The 22,422-nt window shown below is 46.6% G+C and overlaps 1 protein-coding gene across 4 annotated transcripts in view; it reads right to left on the reverse strand.

Annotated features, from left to right (window-relative positions):
* The window catches only part of RUSC2 (RUN and SH3 domain containing 2), a 377,627-nt gene that overhangs the window by 276,835 nt on the left and 78,370 nt on the right, over positions 1-22,422 (reverse strand). Inside the window, exon 1 of one of the 4 annotated variants that reach the window (XM_069626793.1) lies at positions 1,566-2,108. The exons of 1 other annotated variant lie outside the window; for it this stretch is intronic. The gene's annotated coding sequence lies outside the window, so the exon portion shown is untranslated. Of the gene's footprint in view, positions 1-1,565; positions 2,112-22,422 lie in introns of those variants that run through there. 2 more of the 4 variants (XM_069626790.1, XM_069626792.1) reach the window with 2 other exon arrangements.

Consider the following 22,422-nt stretch of genomic DNA (forward strand, 5'->3'; position numbering starts at 1 on the left):
TCTTCCTTTGGCCTGGCATCTAGCATGTGGGGAGCTCAGGTCTAGGTACAGTGTTTTCCTTTGGCCTGGCATCTAGCATGTGGGTAGCTCAGGTCTAGGTACAGTGTTTTCCTTTGGCCTGGCATCTAGCATGTGGGGAGCTCAGGTCTAGGTACAGTGTTTTCCTTTGGGCTGGCATCTAGCATGTGGGGAGCTCAGGTCTAGGTACAGTGTTTTCCTTTGGCCTGGCATCTAGCAGGTGGGGAGCTCAGGCCTAAGCAGTGATTTCTCTTTGGTCTGGCACCTTGCTCCAGGATGGGCGCATGGTGCGCTTGCTTAAAGCTTTCTCTTAGCCTGGTAACGTGCACCAGTCAAGGAGGGGCGGAGGGTGGTCGACGGTGGGGCCACCATTCTCTCCTAGAATTTGAGATATTGAAGTGGCAGCTATTGTGCAAATGCGTATCCCACCCCATCAGTTCGTTGCCAATGTTTACATGTGCAAATGTAACATGCAGAATTGACAGACAAATCTGGGCAGGTGATGTCACGATGCAAGGACATGTCTGTAGCACTGGATAAGCGTCACGCGCTGTCTTTAGGTGTACTGGCAATGCTGTAAACACATGTCTTAAATGTCGGGTTGCGCGCCATGGGCTGCCGGGCGCTCTGGCGGGTTTTCTTGCCTCTCTCCTGCCATCCGAGCGTGTGATGGATGCCCTGTCTACCAGGGCAGCCCCCTGGAACGCGTGCAGCCTGCTCTGTCCTCTGCCATGCCCCCACTAGATTGACAGGTAACGCCGACAACAACACGGCACCGGCCCCCGAGGCCGAGCGCAGCCCCGAGCCCTGACGCAGCAAATAACAGCGTCCTTGGACACCCGCCAGCCATAATTTAGGGTCTTCTAGACGCGATGCCCGGGCAGATGTGGACCGCTGGAGTAAACAGGAACGCGCGGATATACACACAGAGGCAAGCACGCATGCACCCACCAACGCCCACATGCGCGCGCGCGCGCACGCACGCACACACGCGCACACACACACACACACACACGTACATTCCACAGACACCCAACACCACAAACACGCGCGCGACTCTGTGCGATGGTCCTGGCACCCACTGCAGGTTACACAAAGCCCAACCCAACTCACTGATGCCCGGCAGAACTCGGCATGCAGCCCAGCATACAATACAAACATTCTATAATAGTGGCCTCTATCACAGCCATACACTCCTGGGCCTGGCCCTTCCACTAGCGACAACTGACTATATAGTAATACCACCCAGCATACAAAGCGGGCATGGCCCCCAGCCTACACCTATCACGCCCCTCAGCATCACTGATCGTCCAAGCCCTGCTCTGACCAGCCTGCCAGGCACAATGCTCCCAATGTCATCCAGCTGCACTAGTACCACCCCAATTCTACTCTCACCCCCCCTCACCATCAATAACACCAGCACCCACCCCACCCTCACTATCGCCCCATATTTTATTGGCCCTATCACCACGTCCTGTCCCCTGGCCTCCATCCCATTAAAGAAAGCCATCGCCGCCGGCCTGGCGGTGCCAGGCACCTCCCCTTACCTTCCAAGAGGGAGCGGGCACCTGGCTCCTGTACCCCTGCTGCTGGGTCCCTTGGCACAATGCCCCTTGCCAATCAGATCGCAGACCCCCTCGCCATCAGATCCAAGGGTCCGGCAGCCTGCCCTAGGTATGTCCGGGAAAGTGCGCTCCGTCTACGGCCACTCTGTGCCGCTAGCAGCATCTAGCATCCCTGGCAATGCGGAGGGGCTGCGCAATCGCCGCCTCCCCCCGCCCCCTCCCAGGCAGCGGCGGCTGCTGCTGCTACTCTGACGTTCCTGCCCGTGGAAGGCAGACATTGCACTCAGCCAGTCAGGGCTACGCCAGGGTCCTGGGGGAGAAGGGAGGGGAGGAGGAGAGAGATGGAAACAGGGCGAGGGAGATGGGGCTGGGAGGGGAGGGGGGAATAGAGAGAGCAGCTCCGCGAGACAGGCAGCCTGTGTGCGAGAGAGGAGGCGAAGTGGGGCTGAACGAGAGCGAGGTGACAGGCACACCCTGGCAGAGAGGCACGGGAGAGGCACTGGAGAAGGGACAGTGGCCAGGCGGATGGCGAGCACTGCAGAGCGATGGAATGCGCGGATGGGGAGCACAGGGGAGACCAGGGCGGAGAGGGAGAAGGCAGCGGCGAGACCGAGAGGAGGCTGCGAGAAGGGCGAGACGCACTGGGCTGAGTGGATGGGGAGAGACATACACAGAAAGCAGAGAAGAGAGAAAGACATGTGGCAACATGAGAGGAGAGTAGAAAGGCATACCTAGAGTGAATATACAAGGACATACAGGGGAGAGAGTGAGAAGAGAGAGAAAGAAATACATGGGAGAATGTGAGAGGAGAAGAAAGACATACAAAGAGCGAATATACAAGGACATACAGGGGAGAGTGTGAGAAGAGGGAGAAATAACTACATGGGAGAATGTGAGAGGAGAAGAAAAACACACAGAGAGTGAATATACAAGGACATACAGGGGAGAGTGTGAGAAGAGGGAGAAAGAAATACATGGGAGAATGTGAGAGGAGAAGAAAGACATACAGAGAGTGAATATACAAGGACATACAGGGAGAGTGCGAGAAAAGAGAGAAAGAAATACAGGGGAGAGTGTGAGAGGAGAAGAAAGACATACAGAGAGTGAATATACAAGGACACACAAGGGAGAGTGTGAGAGGAGGGAGAAAGAAATACAGGGGAGAGTGTGAGGGGAGAAGAAAGACATACAGAGAGTGAATATACAAGGACACACAGGGGAGAGTGTGAGAGGAGGGAGAAAGAAATACAGGGGAGAGTGTGAGGGGAGAAGAAAGACATACAGAGAGTGAATATACAAGGACATACAGGGAGAGTGCGAGAAAAGAGAGAAAGAAATACAGGGGAGAGTGTGAGAGGAGAAGAAAGACATACAGAGAGTGAATATACAAGGACACACAAGGGAGAGTGTGAGAGGAGGGAGAAAGAAATACAGGGGAGAGTGTGAGGGGAGAAGAAAGACATACAGAGAGTGAATATACAAGGACATACAGGGGAGAGTGTGAGAGGAGGGAGAAATAAATACAGGGGAGAATGTGAGAGGAGAAGAAAGACATACATAGAGTGAATATACAAGGACACACAAGGGAGAGTGTGAGAGGAGGGAGAAAAAAATACAGGACAGAGTGTGAGGGGAGAAGAAAGACATACAGAGAGTGAATATACAAGGACATACAGGGGAGAGTATGAGAGGAGGGAGAAAGAAATACAGGGGAGAGTGTGAGAGGAGGGAGAAAGACATAGTGGGCAGCATGAGAGGAGAGAGAAAAACATACAGAGAGTGAAGATAAAAGGACATACAGGGACACGTGTGAGAGGAGGGAGAAAGACATATATGGGAGAGTGTTAGAGGAGAGAGAGAAACATACAGAGAGTGAATATAAAATGAAATACGGGGGAGAGTGTGAGAAGAGAACAACGACATGCAGGGGAGAGTGTGAGAAGAGAGAGTAGACATACAGAGAGTGAATCTAAAAGGGCATACAGGGGAGAGTGTGAGAGGAGGGAGAAAACATACAGAGAGTGAATATAAAATGAAATACGGGGGAGAGTGTGAAAAGAGAGAGAAGCTATACAGCAGAGAGTGAGAGAAGACATACAGGGGAGAGTGTGAGAAAAGAAAGACGACATACAGAGAGTGAATCTAAAAGGGCATACAGGGAAGAGTGTAGGAAGAGAGAGCAATACATACAGGATAGAGTGTGAGAGGAGAGAGAAAAACATACAAGGGAGAGTGTGAGAAGAGAGAGAAAGACATACAGGGGAGAGTGTGAGAGGAGAGAGAAAGACATACAGGGGCGAGTGTGAGAGGAGAGAGAAAGACATACTTGGGAGAGTGTGAGAAGAAAGAGAAAGACATACAGGGGAGAGTGTGAGCTGAGAGAAAGACATACAGGGGAGAGTGTGCGAGCTGAGAGAAAGACATACATGGGAGAGTGTGAGAGGAGAGAGAAAGCCATAAAGGGGAGAGTGTGAGGGGAGATGAAAGATATACAGAGAGTGAATATACAAGGACATACAGGGGAGAGTGTGAGAAGAGAAAGAAATAAATACAGCGGAGAGTGTGAGAGTAGAAGAAAGACAGAGAGTGAATATACAAGGACATATAGTGGAGAGTGAGAAGAGAGAAAGAAATACAGGAGAGAGTGTGAGAGGACAAGAAAGACACACAGAGAGTGAATATACAAGGACACAGGGGGGAGTGTGAGAGGAGGGAGAAAGAAATACAGGGGAGAGTGTGAGGGGAGAAGAAAGACAGAGAGTGAATATACAAGGACATATAGTGGAGAGTGAGAAGAGAGAAAGAAATACAGGAGAGAGTGTGAGAGGACAAGAAAGACACACAGAGAGTGAATATACAAGGACATACAGGGGAGAGTGTGAGAAGAGAAAGAAATAAATACAGCGGAGAGTGTGAGAGTAGAAGAAAGACAGAGAGTGAATATACAAGGACATATAGTGGAGAGTGAGAAGAGAGAAAGAAATACAGGAGAGAGTGTGAGAGGACAAGAAAGACACACAGAGAGTGAATATACAAGGACACAGGGGGAGTGTGAGAGGAGGGAGAAAGAAATACAGGGGAGAGTGTGAGGGGAGAAGAAAGACACACAGAGAGTGAATATACAAGGACATACAGGGGAGAGTGTGCGAGCTGAGAGAAAGACATACATGGGAGAGTGTGAGAGGAGAGAGAAAGCCATAAAGGGGAGAGTGTGAGGGGAGATGAAAGATATACAGAGAGTGAATATACAAGGACATACAGGGGAGAGTGTGAGAAGAGAAAGAAATAAATACAGCGGAGAGTGTGAGAGTAGAAGAAAGACAGAGAGTGAATATACAAGGACATATAGTGGAGAGTGAGAAGAGAGAAAGAAATACAGGAGAGAGTGTGAGAGGACAAGAAAGACACACAGAGAGTGAATATACAAGGACATACAGGGGAGAGTGTGAGAGGAGGGAGAAAGACATATAGGGGCAGCATGAGAGGAGACAGAAAAACATATAGAGAGTGAAGATAAAAGGACATACAGGGACAAGTGTGAGAGGAGGGAGAAAGACATATGGTAGAGTGTGAGAGGAGAGAGAAAGACATACAGAGAGTGAATCTAAAAGGGCATACAGGGGAGAGTGTGAGAGGAGCGAGAGAAACATACAGAGAGTGAATATAAAATGAAATACGGGGGAGAGTGTGAGAAGAGAGAGACAACATACACGGGAGAGTGTGAGAAGAGAGAGAAGACATACAGAGAGTGAATCTAAAAGGGCATACAGGGGAGAGTGTGCGAGCTGAGAGAAAGACATACATGGGAGAGTGTGAGAGGAGAGAGAGAAAGACATACAGGGGAGAGTCTGAAGGGAGATGAAAGATATACAGAGAGTGAATATACAAGGACATACAGGGGAGAATGTGAGAAGAGAGAGAAAGAAATACAGGGGAGGGTGTGAGAGGAGAAGAAATACATACAGAGAGTGAATATACAAGGACATACAGGGGAGAGTGTGAGAAGAGAGAGAAAGACATACAGGGGCGAGTGTGAGAGGAGAGAGAAAGACATATAGGGGCAGCATGAGAGGAGACAGAAAAACATATAGAGAGTGAAGATAAAAGGACATACAGGGACAAGTGTGAGAGGAGGGAGAAAGACATATGGGAGAGTGTGAGAGGAGAGAGAAAGACATACAGAGAGTGAATCTAAAAGGGCATACAGGGGAGAGTGTGACAGGAGCGAGAGAAACATACAGAGAGTGAATATAAAATGAAATACGGGGGAGAGTGTGAGAAGAGAGAGACAACATACACGGGAGAGTGTGAGAAGAGAGAGAAGACATACAGAGAGTGAATCTAAAAGGGCATACAGGGGAGAGTGTGCGAGCTGAGAGAAAGACATACATGGGAGAGTGTGAGAGGAGAGAGAAGACATACAGGGAGTGAATCTAAAAGGGCATACAGGGGAGAGTGTGAGAGGAGCGAGAGAAACATACAGAGAGTGAATATAAAATGAAATACGGGGGAGAGTGTGAGAAGAGAGAGACAACATACACGGGAGAGTGTGAGAAGAGAGAGAAGACATACAGAGAGTGAATCTAAAAGGGCATACAGGGGAGAGAGTGCAAGCTGAGAGAAAGACATACATGGGAGAGTGTGAGAGGAGAGAGAGAAAGACATACAGGGGAGAGTCTGAAGGGAGATGAAAGATATACAGAGAGTGAATATACAAGGACATACAGGGGAGAATGTGAAAAGAGAGAGAAAGAAATACAGGGGAGGGTGTGAGAGGAGAAGAAAGACATACAGAGAGTGAATATACAAGGACATACAGGGGAGAGTGTGAGAATAGAGAGAAAGAAATACATGGGAAAGTGTGAGAGGAGAAGAAAGACATACAGAGAGTGAATATAAAAGGACATACAGGGGAGAGTGCGAGAAGAGAGAGAAATACAGGGGAGAGTGTGAGAGGAGAAGAAAGTCATACAGAGAGTGAATATACAAGGACATATAGTGGAGAGTGTGAGAAGAGAGAGAAAGAAATAGAGGGGAGAGTGAGAGGAGAAGAAAGACACACAGAGAGTGAATATACAAGGACACACAAGAGAGAGTGTGAGAGGAGGGAGAAAGAAATACAGGGGAGAGTGTGAGAGTAGAGAGAAAGACATACAGGGGAGAGTGTGAGAGTAGAGAGAAAGACATACAGGGGAGAGTGCGAGCTGAGAGAAAGACATACATGGGAAAGTGTGAGAAGAAAGAGAAATACATACAGGGGCGAGTGTGAGCTTAGAGAAAGACATACAGGGGAGAGTGTGAGAGGAGGGAGAAAGACATAGGGGGCAGCATGAGAGGAGACAGAACAACATACAGAGATTGAATATAAAAGGACATACAGGGACAAGTGTGAGAGGAGGGAGAAAGACATATATTGGAGAGTGTTAGAGGAGAGAGAAAAACATACAGAGAGTGAATATAAAATGAAATACGGGGGAGAGTGTGAGAAGAGAGAGACAACATACAGGGGAGAGTGTGAGAGTAGAGAGAAAGACATACAGGGGAGAGTGTGAGAGTAGAGAGAAAGACATACATGGGAAAGTGTGAGAAGAAAGAGAAATACATACAGGGGCGAGTGTGAGCTTAGAGAAAGACATACAGGCGAGAGTGTGTGAGCTGAGAGAAAGACATACAGGGGAGAGTGTGTGAGGTGAAAGAAAGACATACAGGGGATAGTGTGCAAGCTGAGAGAAAGACATACATGGGAGAGTGTGAGAGGAGAGAGAAAGACATACAGTGGAGAGTGTGAGGGGAGATGAAAGACATACAGAGAGTAAATATACAAGGACATACAGGGGAGAGTGTGAGAGGAGGGAGAAAGACATATAGGGGCAGCATGAGAGGAGAGCGAAAAACATACAGAGAGTGAAGATAAAAGTACATACAGTGGAGAGTGTGAGAGGAGAGAGAACAATATATAGAGAGTTAATATAAAGTGACATACAGGGACAAGTGTGAGAGGAGGGAGAAAGACATATATGGGAGAGTGTGAGAGTAGAGAGAAAGACACACAGGGGAGAGTGCGAGCTGAGAGAAAGACATACATGGGAGAGTGTGAGAAGAAAGAGAAATACACACAGGGGCGAGTGTGAGCTTAGAGAAAGACATACAGGGGAGAGTGTGTGAGCTGAGAGAAAGACATACAGGGGAGAATGTGAGAGGAGAGAGAAGACATACAGGGTAGAGTGTGAGAAGAGAGAGAAGGACATACAGGAGAGAGTGTGAGAGTAGAGAGAAAGACATACAGAGGAGAGTACGAGCCGAGAGAAAGACATACATGGGAGAGTGTGAGAAGAAAGAAATACATACAGGGGCGAGTGTGAGCTTAGAGAAAGACATACAGGGGAAAGTGTGTGAGCTGAGAGAAAGACATACAGGGGAGAGTGTGTGAGCTGAGAGAAAGACACACAGGGGAGAGTGTGCAAGCTGAGAGAAAGACATACATGGGAGAGTGTGAGAGGAGAGAGAAAGACATACAGTGGAGAGTGTGAGGGGAGATGAAAGACATACAGAGAGTGAAGATAAAAGTACATACAGTGGAGAGTGTGAGAGGAGAGAGAACAATATACAGAGAGTTAATATAAAATGACATACAGGGACAAGTGTGAGAGGAGGGAGAAAGACATATATGGGAGAGTGTTATAGGAGAGAGAAAAACATACAGAGAGTGAATATAAAATGAAATACGGGGGAGACTGTGAGAAGAGAGAGAATATATACAGGGGAGAGTATGAGAAGAGAGAGAAGACATACAGGGGAGAGTGTGAGAAGAGAGAGAAGACATACAGAGAGTGAATCTAAAAGGGCATACAGTGGAGAGTGTGAGAGGAGGGATAAAAACATACAGAGAGTGAATATAAAATGAAATACGGGGGAGAGTGTGACAAGAGAGAGAGAGAAGACATACAGGGGAGAGTGTGAGAAGAGAGAGAAGACATACAGGGTAAAGTGTGAGAAGAGAGAGAAGACATACAGAGAGTGAGAAGAGAGCACCCGACCTACTGGTAGAGTGTGAGCAGAGATAGAAAGACATACAGGGCAGAGCGTGCGAGCTGAAAGACACACAGGGGTGGGTGTGAGAGGAGAGAGAAAGACATACACGGAGAGTGTGAGAGGAAAGAGAAAGACATGCAGGAGAGAGTGTGAGAGGAGAGTGAAAGAAAGAGAGTGGACATAAAAGGGCATTCAGAGGAGAGTGTGAGAAGAGAGCACCCGACCTACGGGGAGAGTTTGAGTGAAAAGAGAAAGACATACAGAGAGTGAATATATAAGTGTGAGAGGAGTGAGTGACGCATATAGGGGAAGTGTGAGAGGGGAAAGACAGACCTACAGGGTTGAGTGAAAAGTGGGAAATATACAGGGGATAATGAGAGAAGAACAAGAAAGGCATACACTTGAGTGTGAGAGGAAAGGGCAATAGGTATGGGGGAGAGTGTGAGAGGAGAGAGAAAGACATACAGAATAGTGTGCCAGGAGAGGGCAGCATATACAGGAGAGAGTGTAAGAGGAGAGAGAAAGAGAAAGAGTGGAGGGTGTCACAATAGAGAAAGGTATCCAGGGGACTAAGAGAGAAAGCCATATACAGGAGTGTGCGAATGGAGAGAGAAAGACAGAAAGGGGAGGCTATGAGAGGAGAGAGAAAGACACACCAAAGAAAAACGTGGGGATAAAGAAATACATACAGGGGAGAGTGTGAGAGGAAGTAAAAAAAGCTGGGAAGAATGGGAGAAGGGGTTCAAGAAATACGGGCAGAATGTGAGGGGAGAGAGAAGGCCATACAGAGAGGGGCTCAGAAAAGAGGAAGGCATAGGCAGGCGCTTGAGATGTAGAGTCAAAGATGGGACATTGGAAGAGAGAAAGGGACAGTGCAGGTGGGAGAGGTATAGAGAGAGGGGGGTGTAGGGATACTAAGGGTGGGAGAGATGGAGGAAAAATCGAAAGAGCGAGGGAAAGAAATAGAAACATAGAGAGAGGCAGTGTGTGAAAGGTAGAGTGAAACAGATACATAGGGAGTTTGTTACAGGTAGAGAGAAGAGAGGAGAGACAGATTTTGGGATTGAGATTTGAGGTACAGCAAAGAACAGAGAGAGGGATGAGGTGAGACAAACATTTTTAGAAAGAGAGAGAGCATGGAGGGGAGAAAGTCAGGGAGGGGGAAGGCCACAGGCAAAGGTGAAAGAGAGCCAGCTGGTAAAGTGGCAGAAGGTAGGGTGCGGCCACTACAGGATCTTGGGTGGTGCAAGCATGGCACAAGAGTGGCATGAAGTGCAGGCTGAAAGAGAGAGAGTGAGAGAGAGAACGATACAGTCATATTGATTGACATGAGTAGACATCTGGTGGTTGTGCATTTTGGTTCAACGGCCACTGGAGATGATCATTTCATCATTACGTATCTCCTCTCCGTTCTAATAGATGTGGAAAGCACTGCTGCCATTTTATGGCTTTGCTCCTTTAAAGTGCTTTAGTGCCACCGTGAAGGGATTTTACTCATTTGCTGCATTATAGGTTTTCCGGTATCCCGCCGATAGTTCTGGCGGGATACCGGCAATCGGACCTACCGTTACTGACACCCAAGTCAGTTCGGAGCCATAGTTACCATCAACCTGTCCCCCCCTCTTTGCCTATTGGCATCCGATTGTATTTTTCACTCTTACTCCGACTCGACGAATGTGTGATCTGGTCCACTGAAAAACCCAAGATTGAATAGTTTTTGCCTTTCAGAATAAACTAGATCAAACACCAGTTTAGAGTTAAAATGGGAGGATACAGCAATTTGTGTCTTTCTTATTAGGAAATTTGACTATATCTATATCTACTGAAGAAAGAGCCTGAAAATTTGATATCTCTGCAAAAATCCATAGAACATTGCTTCTATTCAAACATAATTTCATTATATTTGCGCAACCTATTCAAGAGCTTAAGTTGAGGCCCTGTCTGTCTCTGTATTGGGTAGCTGCTTTAAATTCGATTGATAACCAGAAATAGCATATTTTATTTTTACCCCTCTATAGAGTACGAGCTCTTAGCATTTCTTACTATACTATAGATCTTATTTGCACCATTCATTTTTGGTCTCTCACTAGCAAGTTAGGGTATTTCACGCAATCAAAAATACTCGAACAAGATACCTCAGGTTGGCAAGGCAAGTCAAGCGGTTCGTATTCTACCCCAGGCGGTTCTAGGAATTCATTCCAATTTACATTAATATTGTCACTTTGACCCTGCGATTGTACATTCTGCACATTCTGTAAGGGAAACTCATCAGTTCAGCACTCCACTTTAGATATTGTTTTATCTCCCATATCACATTGAGTAGAATGTTCTGCATAGTTACCCCTCCCACTCAGTAGGGGGGAACCAGGGGCTGGAGGCTGTATAGATTTATCTTTAATTCTAGTTTCCCCCATCTTAACATTTTACTCACAGTTATTCGTCTGGGAGATCACATTGCGTCGCTTAGGAATCGGTCCATCTAAGCTGTAATCAGGTTTGACTATATCAAGTAGAGATAAGGATTTGGGGTTCCTTATTACCTGGGTACATATTTGTTTATTTAGGTTTTTCTAACCCCCTACTCAGGTTCTGTCTTTGTTCCCATGTTAAGAGATAAGGAATTTTTGCAGGGTTCTGGAGCTTGGTGGCCGAGATGTTGGAAGAAATCACGCTGGTTCCCCCCTGATCTAACACCCCAGAAATACTTGTTTGGGGATATCAGCAAGGGCTCAGAAAAAACCAGAAGACTGTTCAACGTCTCATGTGCGGTGGCCAAGAAATGCATTTTACAAACATGGAAAAGCTCCACACCACCGAACATGAACCACTTTCTTTGTGAACCGACACATGTTAATGAATCCGAGGAACAATTTGTCCTGATGTAGCCTGTGACAAGCAGACCCAAAGACATCTGGGACCCCTTCAAAATGTACCTGTGTGATATGATCTCTGATGATGATGATTCTCTGTAATCAATATTTCGTTAACGAACCATGAAAAAATGTTTTTTTAAAAAAGAGCTAAGGAATTTTTCCCTCCGTCTTTTCCCCATTGGCAATCAAATTCACACAATGCTTCGAATTCCCAGGATTAAGCGTCATATTAATAAATACACCCCCTACTGCAGTGCTATTACCATTATTACACAATGTCCAACCTCATCGGATGACCCCATCTCCCCCATAGAATCCTTTAGCACCCCCTCAATCAGAGGTGATAAGTACCCAACCTCCGCAGTGACATGTCGGTCTTTCTTCCTACCCTTCAATGATTCCAATATTGGTAACATTTTTTAGGAATGTGCGAGTAGGAGTACTTCTTCTCTTCATTGTTTGTTTGACTGTGTTTTTAGTATTCATCTTATTTGGACTCTTCGGCTCTTTATTAGGTCTATCAGTACCCTAAATTTCCTCCCGTATCACCTCTTCAATAATCATATTTGTAGGTTCCATGCAATAATGTCCCCGCAAAAATGTCCCCCGACAAAAAAGTCAACATTATGTATAGGGACATTATTACCTAATGCCTATTTTTAGTATTCACTTTAATCTTCACAGGAACAAAGGCAATTTACCCTTCAGAATCCAGTGAGGTTAAAATTGGAGTACGATTAGGACTCAGCAGAGCAGCCCCCTTTGACATGTCATCAATACTAGTGAGTCCATGTATGAGGTGTAGACAATCTCTAGTATAAAGTTCCTTAATCTTCAAATCAATATGTTTACAATGCATACATTCTGCAACATTTTAAAAAGATTGATCCACAAAATTGTAAAATTCTTGCTTCAAAATGCTGAAATCATGCCTGCCCTTTGGTAGGAGTTCTACTGTGGCCAGAATTATAAGTCCTATTTTAAAAAAGCCATTCATTTTACGTTACAAGTCATCTCATTCCACAAGGCGGAAACCCCCTTGCAGCACATGAAGCCTCTGTATGTCCTAAATCATATTTTCCAATGTTCAAATGTTTGGGTTACCATCACTGTGTTGCAAAGTGACATGAGTTTACCAATTACCAACAGCAGCCCTGGAAAGAAAGTGCTCATACCAAAGGCTGAAGTGTGTTTCCAAAAGCGCTTGGTCCTAATCTGGCTAGAAATATGTGCGCGAAAGAGCGCCGCGACCGGGATTTTCCGATCTGGTGTACAAACTGATTTAATTTACAACCAAGATCGAGAAATAGGAAAATAATGTAAATATGATGTATGGTTGTTTTAGGTGAGGTCCTTCTAACCGAAAATCCTTTTGCAGGCTTGGCCATGTCCATCTTTTCTTTTTTTTAAAAATGTTTTTTTATTAAAGGTTTCATAAAGGGACAGTATTCCAAATCATCATTGCAATTGAGAACCATGAAACGTAAAGCGAGACTCTTAACATAACAGGACAGATCCAAAACGCAATGACTTTTATTAAAATTTACTTATTTGTTGAATGTACATGAACCTTAACAGTACATCAATATAGAAACATTCATACAACATAAATCTACACACCCTCCTTCACAGTAAAGTCATATAACAGTGGCATGTTGTCAAATTATTTCCAGGAGTACAACACAGAATTTGAAGTATCGAATCACAGATCTAAATATCTTTCCCTAATTTGCTCAGACACATTTCTTTTCTTATCTCTGTACAGAATCAATCGGTCCATTTGCTGTTAAGTCTAACATCCAAGCTGACATTGAAGGTGTTTGCTCACTTTTCCATTCACGCAGAATTATTATTTTTGCAGAAATGAAGCTCTGAAGAATCAGCAATTCTGTGGGAAAGAGCGTTCCTCTACCAGATCTTCTTCCCAGAGAATAATACGGGTGTAATCATAATCTACATCAAGCATCAGTACCTTGTTCATTGTTAAATTAGCCTCTTTCCAAAAGTCTCTTAAACTGCTGCCTTCACATATCATGTGCTCAAATGTACCCACTCCATGTTTACATCGCCAACAGTCCTGTGATTGCAACAAGCTTCTTGCATACAGTTTCGGTGGAGTCCAGTACTCTCTGTTCAGAACGCAACGACTCTTAAGGTAGATTAGTGCAGTCATATAGTCGCTATCACATGTTACGTATATAATGTCTCCTTTCAGAGAGAAAGCTTTCCATGTCGTATATTTCATACACTTTTCTCAGCCACTCTATTTGTGCAGAGAGGGGACTCCTCTTCCAACGGAGAGTTAAACATACTCTGGTCGCTAAGAACAAGATCCTCTGTGAGGTAGGCAACACAAGCAATTAGTCTTCTCGCCTTTCAACACCAAATAGGACCAACAGTGGAGTCAATTCTCTGTCTATTCCATCTAGGACTTTGACCCACTCTAACATCTCTTTCCAAAAACCTTTCACTAAAGGACATTGCCACCACATGTACCAATATGTACTGAAGAGGGATAATGGAACGTTCCCTTCCCCCGGTTGACAGCCAGACCATGGCCTAGATCGTCACGGCCTAAGCACCCACCACGAGAGGAATTCGACCCACTCACAGATGCACCAGATGTCAACATCTACCGTGGCCACGCCCCACACGGTCAGGGAAACTGCCCGTCAATCAAGCCACATGCTGGAACCTCTGGCGAAGCTGACATAGACTATATGGATCAACTTGACTGACACAACAACAAGGAAAGCCTTCATCGTTAGAGATGCCATGACGACATAGCCAACGGACGGTAACACATGTACCACCATGCACACTGGTCATACCCACACCAATCTCACACGAAGAACATACTTAATACCATGACGTAATGGACAGTTTACACACACTGATGCATCATTGTTATTTTTCACATATGCTAAGCTACAGGTCCGCAGAAACACAAGGCGCAAGAAGAGCTTGTGTACATGCTTGCAAATGCTTCATCGCTACTAAAACCACGGCAACACAAGGCACTTATGTATAAGGACCCCTGTCGCCCACCGCGACCCCTGTGTTGTGAACCATATGCCGCCACCCATGGACCAGGCCAAGGTAGGCCTTAGCATCAGAGTAGGCCGCAAACCCAGAAGCCAAAGGCCTAGAGCATCTCGGGCAGAGCTGCAAGATGCTGATCATGCAGAATAAACCCCGATAAGGGCCTCGCAGCCAAGGCCACGAAGTTGCAACTTACACACCGCGCGCCCCGAGCCAAGGTTACACCTGCCGCGGCTAACTGCCCCTCAGAGCTGAAATACAAATCAAATGCTCGTAATTCTGCTTCAGCTACGGTCTCACCACATGTGACCAGGCCGACCTGATGCGGTGCCAAATATCAAGGACCAGGGAAACTCTGGGGTATCACGTTTGGGACACAGACTGCAACAATGAAGTGACAAATTGGACACTGACGGCGGTGAGAAAGAAGCGCTCCTGCAGCAAATGGCTGTCCATTGTCCACCGCTGACACTTAGTCACACATTGTTTCTAACATCAGGTACACTGCGAGCTGGGAATGACGATGGTCCCAGGCTTGGGGGCTCGCAGATGAACCAATCAGGGCACGGGGGGCTAACCACTGACGGCATCACAACCTAGCCAATCACCAACCTTCTCCATGTAGCCATTCTAGTGTAACAATTTCTAGGGACGACCCAAGCATACCACCTGACCTCTTATCTACTAACCACTAACTCATCTATATGTGTCTATACTAACCATATTACTCGGGGAGCCAACCCGAGGTGGCGTTAGGTTTTGGGGGAAGTTTTCCCAGGTGACACACAGATGCATCACGCATGTAGAAAAAGGGCCTGCGAGCCCACTCTTGCTGAGAAGTGTTCCCGGATGACCTGTGATCCCAGAACCTATGCCTGCCGTTTTGCCTAATAAACAGCAGTGACGCCTTGCTCTTGCGTGTGTCTCATACTCATTGGGGACTGCAGGAGGAGTTGGGGCCTCCCTACCCCTGGAGGTCCGCGGACGGCCCTGCCGACCCCCAGGCTATCACCCCGAAAAGTTGGAGGCACTGCTGAGATCTAAACACTGAGGGAGAGGCAAGAGGGAAGCAGAGCCTGTGCCAAGGTGGCCCGGAACAGCGGCCCCCTCCGCTGTTGCCCCCTTTTGAGGACTACAGGACAATCGCGGAACTGTGAGATTACTGAACAGCGCAATCCGGAGAGTGGCCGTCGGGAGCCGACTTGAGAAGTATCCCGCCCGCGGTTAGCGAGTGTCCAGATGTTGTACAGACGAGGGGAGGTGGCAAGCAGATTGGAAGGGGTACCTGCAACTGAACGGCACCGGCAGGAAAGAGCCGATGTGAGTATGGCACACGCGACCAGCAATGCAAAACTGTGCGGGTGGAGGGAGGAACTGTAACGAGGGCGGTGGGTGGCTTTAAAGGGTGCTCACAAAGATTTTAACAATTGAGCGGCGGTTGATGTGAAGTATTGCGGGGCAGGCACGAGGGCCGCCTCATATAGTATTGCAGAGTGAGTAGGGTGGGGCTTAAGACACCCACATGTGACTGGTGAATCATTGCGCTGATTGGTTTTGATCGTGGGCACCAGTGCAAAAGGGAGGTGTGGTATTCCTACGAGTTGACATTTTTGATCGATGAGTAGATGAGAATTCCTGTTGGTCGAGTGTTCTAGCTCGGTGAATAGATGACATATTCCTGGCTGAGATAGCTTGATTGTTTCTCAGTGTGGAAGATAGTGGGCTGGTTAAGTTCCCCAGCGCGGGAGCGTATTGACGCGAGGCGACGCAGCGTGTGCAGTCTACTATAATAACAAAGTGATTAATGAATACTCCACTCCAGATGTGGTGGGAAGACAGCTGTGGGGATTGTGGGGAGTAACATTTTAAAACAGCGCGCATATTACTTTTGTGTGTATTTGTACGTACCTGTATCCAACTGTCCTAGGCCTAGTGACGTCACCAATAGAGTTGCATAGGATTGCGCTGTGCTTTCTGAATCGCGGTGAAGGGAGGGGTGAAAGGGAGAGGCGGCCGCCCACGGAGAACGCGGGCCTGCCTCGATCCAGGGGAGACTACGGGAGGTGGTGAGAAGGAAACGGTGGGAGGGAGAATGGGAGAGTAGGGAGATTGTTGGTGGTGGAACGAGAAGGGAAAGGGGGAGGAGCTGACACCACGACTGAAGGCACGCTGAGTAGCGGCAACGCTGGAAAGGGCAGGGTGGCTCAAACGCACTTCGCGCGGGACACAAAGTCGCAGGGGGGCTTCGCGTACAGCGGGCTGGAGGGGGCCTTAGCATTGGGAAGTGCAGAACAAGGAAGGGACGCAATAGAAAGGAAGGAAAGGCGGTGACGCCCAGCAAACAGTATTGTAACACTATTGCTTCCTTTGCAGCGGAAAATCATAAGACCCCAACTTACGGGGCCAGGTAACGGTGTTGGTGACAAAGTAAATGGTTTTTAACAATATCTGTGTATTTGTGGGATGTTTTTACCCATGCATCCGAGCCCTACCTCAAAAAATGTGCAGTACTGACATGGAAAACATCATGATGGCCAGAGCTTCCCAGAAAATGCACAGGGAAATGCATGAAGAATAGGCTGCCACTCATTTTTGCCGATGTTATGGGCACAGAAGGGCACTGCCTAAAACCACCATTGGACTACCCACACAGTAGTCTGAAACCATTGGGAATGGCAATGCTGATTGCCAAAAGCAACCTAGAATTGTGGGGAATTCATTTTTTTAAATCCCAAAAATGGGTGCATTACCAGTACTCACCACTATCAGAAAGCCGGCGTTTTAAAACAGCACCAGACTTTTTTTCTTTTTTGTGTAAAACTGAATAAATGAACCCAAAGCATGCCAAAGAAAGACTTACTGAAAGGTGGATCCAATGTAAAGTTATATTCTGAAGTGACTTGAAGGTTTATAACAAGACTGGCTGAGCTGTGGATTTCAGCAGTTTAAGTAAATTTGGACTGGAAGACACTAAAAATCGAAAATGTTTAAATTAACTGAGTGACCTACTTTTGAGTGGCACATAGTTGTCACTGTTGAAATGCCATAGTTTTGAACTTAGAATCAGCATTCTAGCTGCATATGTAAACATTGTCTTGACTTAAACTGGGTAACTAAAAGTGACATTAGCTGAAGCCTGGCTTAAGGAACTGAATTCTGCCCACCAGCTACCCCCGACAGGAGATGAGACTTGCACAACAGCTGTGTTCCCAGGCCTAGCTGCCCTTTTGCTGCTCCCACCAAAAGGGATATGACACTTCTCTGATTGAATTACCTATTACCTGGGCTCTGCAGGAAATTGAACAAAGCCCTGTCCTGACTCAGGCAAATGTTTTATTATGGGGGCCGTAAAAAGTGGCTTCCTCCTGGAAGGAAAGGGGAGGAGCACTGCCTGTGAGAGCAAGCTGGCTTGGCAGAACTGGAAAAACCAGAAATTCAACCTTGTGCTGGGGGGAAACCACACCCCTGTAGCCAGAATATGGTTTTAGAAAAGATGAATAACTCATAGTACGGACTTGTCATAATTATTTAAATGATACCATAATTCTTGTGAATTTTCTGCCCACATTTTAAGAGGTTTTTAGAACCGATGGCATGATCTGGGGGCAAACTAGCAGTTAAGAGGGTATTACTTAAAATATATGCATGTTAAAAGTCTGATACTTCATCAATTAATGTCTGCATGCCTTGCACACATTTGGGTAAATTTGAGTAAGAATCTGATATTGGTAACCTGACCAAAAAGTGACATATGTTGCCATTTCTGAATGCAAGCTCCCAGGAAGAGCAGATTTGGACAGGGTATACCTCCTGTGATATGTGATGGGTGCATATAACTTTAAACAAATGTGTACCTGTGCAAATATGTCTTTTGGGTCGAAATATAGATTGTGTGTAATTTGACAGGGGTGGGTTCTCTGTACCATAAACAGACCTCATCATGATGACACTTCATTTCATTCCCCCAATCAAGGGGAAGAGGATGAAGTGGCCAATGACAGTGGAGAGGGGTAGAGCCTAGTGATGCTGCACACACACCCATTTTCAAAACACATAAAAGCAGACAGTCAGGACAGATAGGGACATTCAATTCCATTTGCTGCAACGCGCTCTGCCGGACCATACCACATCCAGAGATCCAGACTTCAAATCCATCAATCTCCAGAGAAAGCTGTGCAGAAATATCCAGAAGCAGTGCTGTACCCAGAGAGAGAGCAGAGCTGACCCAGACCACTGTTAGCAGAACCAGAGAGCTGACCCAGATCACTGTGAAGTGCAGAGACCAGACCAGAGTCCAGTCTAAAACCTGACCAGATCCGTGGCGAGGCCCATTCTATTTCAAAAATATATTGTGAGTACCCAGCAGAACTGTGCAGAACCAATCTCTTAGTTAAAATAATATAATTCAATCTATTTTAATCTAACTAGAAGTTGTCACCTGTCATTTTCTAGTTGTTAGCTGTCACTTGTCTTTTTGAACTTTAACATTTCAAATCTGAAAAACGACCTTTACCATATCGCTCATATCTCCGTGACCGTTTGGGCTAGGAACTTGCAGTAACTTTCCTCTGAAAGCTGGGAATCGTGGCTTAACTACGAACCTAGAACCGCATTCCTATCCCCGATACTTTTGCCGCAATTGCGAAAAACGCACTCGCGAATTTACCGCGATTTGCAAATTTCTCCACGTGTGAAAACAGCAGTTTCCTTGCTAAAAATTCGTTTGCCTCTTAAGAACCATCCCTGAATCATTGCTAGAGTGAGCCTGGACTAATATTAACTAGATGCCACTCACCCTGAACCTCTAGAGGGAATTAAAAGCATTTTAGCATATTTTTCACTTCATTGCCAGCACATATAAAAGCATTTTGGGCCTGTGTTTCCAACTTCTGTAGTGTAAGCTTGCTGGGGTGAACTGAATTACAGTTGATTGCATTTCTGAGAACTGTGTGCTTTCCTTCCATTTCCTTGCATTGCATAAAGGGGGGAGGGGATTGCCAGAGAAAAGTGATTACATTGTTTTGTTGAAATCATATTGAGTATTTTTCTGTATTGCATTTTCATTCAACATTACATCCATCTGAACTTATATAAAGCATTCTCTACCACCTTATTCTTCTGTTCCTATTCACAAGTGTGCTAGTGCCAGACTATCCATTATTGATTACTGCTCAGATTCAGTGTGATATTCAATTATTAATGTATTATAAAGCGTGATATATATATATATATATTGTTTAAATTATCAAATAAACCTTTTTAACTTGCAAAACAGAACTACTTCTTGGCTCAGTGGGGTCAGGGGGATTCCAAGAGAGGGGTGTTATATAGGGGTAGTCATCCAGAACGCATGAACTGGACATAAAGATATATCCATAAGGGTTTCCATTCAGTATCCCAGACTAGGCATTGACTGTGTTGAATTGAATCCTCTTACAAATTGGGGGCTCGAGCGGGACGTTTGGGTCAGATCTATCACTTGTGCAGATTAATACAGTGTGCCATCTGACCAGATACACATATCCGGTCGGATCACCACGCTGTGTTACGCTGTAAAGCACTCCTCAAAGGAACGCTCTAAGGAAAAGGTCTGTTTTGCAAAAATATAATAGAAACTTCTGTAAGTCAGGAAGGAACTCAAATTCCAGAATGACGACCTTAGTAGACATGAAAATAGCCAGAGAGCACTTCTTACATAAGTTATTTGTGAGAGGAGAGTGGACTCACCAGGACCGCATGGTCTGGTTGCAGGCCATCACGCAACAGGTCACGGAAACAGGGTCAGATATATGGAGAGATCAGGGTCCCCTACATGTGGCCCTGAGTGAACTATATTTGGCCCCGAAGGCTAAGGATGAACAAGACAAGATGGTTAGGATAGCGGCATACCTGTACCTATATATGGGAGACATGCAGGATAAATGTACTGAAAGCCAAGATCTGGCGAATAAGCGACAGATGGCGTTAGAGAAGGTCCAATCTGACCTGGTCTCTTCTGAGCAGAGGCTGCAGGGGAGCCAGGAGACAGAAGATGAGAGTAGACAGCACATCATTAAAATAAAGAGGGATATGGACATCCTGCAACAGGAAAAGGCTGACCAGGATACCAGATTTCTGGCCTTGCAGAAGGAGTACCAAGAAGGTTTGGACTCCCTACTGCAGCGCCAGAAAAAGCTGGAGCAACAGTTAGACTTCAATAGGGCATGTGCTGAGCAGGTAGTCACCCTGCAAAGCCACCTAGATAGGGAGAAGGCAGAGAGCAATAAACTGATTTTGAAAGACCTGGATACCCAGGCAGAGTTTGACCACGAGCGCCAGAAAGCGGGTGCCTTCCAAAGGCAAAGGGACGACCTGGCGGCACAGATGCAGGCTCTTAGTCAGGAAAGGGATACCTTAGGCCAGGAAGTCTGCCACTTAAAAAGGAAAATGGAAGAAAATCACCTGGCCCTCCAGGGACTGGGTGACCTCCAAAAAGAACACCAGAACTTGTTAGAGCACACCAGGAAGGTGGAGGATGCTCTGGCAAGAAAGGAGCAGGCCAATAGGGACACAGCTCAGGAGGTAACCCTCCTGCAGCAAAGACTGGCCCAGTGCTCCAGGACCAATCAGGAAACGCAGAGAGAGAATGAGGCTCTCTGCCAGCACAATGATAGACTCCAACAACAACAGGTAGCGATGCAGGAGAGACTGATAGAGTCTAGTAAGGCCTTAACTGAGGAACTGAAGGTGCAGGCTCTTGCATTGCAACAGGGAGCAGGGGCGGATAGAGATGAGGTTCGCTAGGAAAGAGAAACTCCTGAGCATAACCCCAGGAGCCCTAGTACCAGAGGACTTTATTTCTCTCAGTCCCTGGACTCTGCCACCCCCATGTCCCCTGGCGCACATGAGCACAGGGCCACAGGGATGGCAGATTACTATCCAGCCAGAAGCATGGGGCTCATAGGCCAGTACCTCCCAGGAATGGATGGGAGGGCATCCGGGTATGGGCACCCAAGCACAGTGAAATTTAATGGGGAACCCCAGGAGAGTAGGCCCATTAAGGGCATCCTGAAAACCTCTGCCCAGTTAGGTCAGTGGGGGGGGGGGGACCCACCAAATCCTGGCAGCAAGGAGGGATCTGAAGACTCCTCTGAGCGGTACAGGACACAGGAGACCAGGTCCCCACATTCTGCCAGCCATTCCCAGGCTCGCAGAATCCGGGAAAACCTGGAAGAACAGACGGGAACCTCTGGGAGCAGTGCCTCTGAGTCAGAAGATGAATGGACAAGGGTTACCCGAACCAAAAAGGCCAATAAGGCAAAAAGGGCCTTGCTTAAGGACCCATTGAAGCAGATTAAGGCAATCAGGAGTGTCATCACGACTTATCATAAGAACGCCAAGTACTCTGTTTGGGAACACTTGGAGCTCTATGAGCAAATGATGGAGACTTTCCATTTGAAGGACAGCAGTAGCTGCATCCAGTACGTCAAATGGACATTCTCCCCAGAATACTCCAGTTTCTTTGCGGGGCTGGAGGACCAAAATCATTTAAGATGGTCCACCTATAAGGCGGCCATCTTGAAACATTTCTCTGTGCACCGAAATCCCCAAGAGGCTCGCAAGGCAGCCTACAATTTACAATGTGGGGAGGATCAGGCCCCACAAGAATTTGTGCAGGAGTTAAAGCGTGCTTTTGCACAGACCACAAGAAGGGTGCGCACGGATAGCAGAGAATTTATTAATACGTTTTTCCATGCCTTGCCCAAATACATAATGACCCAGCTCGTGAGGGATTTTCACGAGAAAAGATCTTTAGACTGGGTCATTGAACAAGCGACCCGGATCTATGAGGTGCAGAAGCCAATAGAAAATAAAAATAATGCGCCCAAAAACCCCAAAGCCAACAACACCCC

The sequence above is a fragment of the Ambystoma mexicanum genome, chromosome 6p (assembly GCF_040938575.1).
Source record: "Ambystoma mexicanum isolate Mex_15411 chromosome 6p, UKY_AmexF1_1, whole genome shotgun sequence".
NCBI lineage: Eukaryota > Metazoa > Chordata > Amphibia > Caudata > Ambystomatidae > Ambystoma > Ambystoma mexicanum.